Genomic DNA, 1,146 nt, shown 5'->3' with positions numbered 1-1,146 from the left:
TGTTGCTCTTGTTTGATTGACATCTGAACTGTGTATAAAATTCTTAGGTCCATCTTGTCCCTTAGTATTTTATAGACTCTGCCATCGAATTTGGCATGGACAAGTCTTAGGCAAGTCTAATTTTTTTTTTTTTTGAGTTGGAGTTTCACTCTGCCACCCAGACTGGAGTGCAGTGGCCGCTCCCGGCCACCGCAGCCTCCACCCACTGGGCTCTGGCGATCCTTCCACCTCAGCCTTCCAACATGGTGAGATAGCATCTCTACAGTAAATTTTAAAAACTCAGCCAGGCGTGGTGGCACATGCCTGTAGTTCCAGCTACTTGGAAGGTTGAAATGAAAGGAACGCCTGAGCCCACCAGGTTGAGGCTGTGGTGGCCTTGAGCATACCACTGCACTCAGTTTGGGTGACAGAGTGAGACTCTGACTCAAAACAAAGGGAAAAAAAAGACCTGTGCATGTGATGAAGTTTCACTTCTATGATTATGTTTCATCATGTGGTAAAACTAAAGCGATTTCTCCGGTGTAATTAAGGCCCCTAAGCGGCTGACTTTAAGTTAATTAAAAGGCAGACGGTCCTGGGTGATCTAGACCTGATCCGGTGAGCCCTTTATTTATTTGAGTTGCGGTCTCACTCCGCCACCCGGGCTCGAGCGGAGAGGCACGGATAATGGTCACCGCAGCCTCCACCTCCCGGCTTCAGCCGATCCTTCTACCTCAGCCTCCCAAGTAACCGGAACTAGGGGCAAACCTGGCTGGCTACGCCTGGCTAATTTTCTGATATTGTGTAGGGAGAGGTCTCGTCACGCTGCCGGGGCTGGTCTCAAACTCCTGCACTCAAGCCAGCCTCCCGCCTCGGCCTCCCAGCGTGCTGCGATCTCAGGTGCGGGCCGCCGGCCTGGCCGCAGCGCGTGCTCGCAGAGGGGCCTCTGGGAAAGGAGCTGGGAGGCGAACCGCGCTTTCCGTGGGCCTTGGGGCAAGGACCGGAGTTCAGCAGGAAGCGAGTTCCGCCCCTCCAGCGAGCCCGGAGGTCGAGCCTGGAAGCGCCTCCTCGCCGGGGCTGCGACCTCAGCTCTGGCTGGCGACCCGGGCAGCGGCCCCGTGAGTCCCGGTCGGGCCCCGCTCGTCTCCCCCGGGCTCTCAAAGCAGG

The sequence above is a fragment of the Carlito syrichta genome, unplaced genomic scaffold, assembly GCF_000164805.1.
Source record: "Carlito syrichta isolate Samal-C Ts95f unplaced genomic scaffold, Tarsius_syrichta-2.0.1 Scaffold309641, whole genome shotgun sequence".
Lineage (NCBI taxonomy): Eukaryota > Metazoa > Chordata > Mammalia > Primates > Tarsiidae > Carlito > Carlito syrichta.
This window is presented reverse-complemented; position numbering follows the sequence as displayed.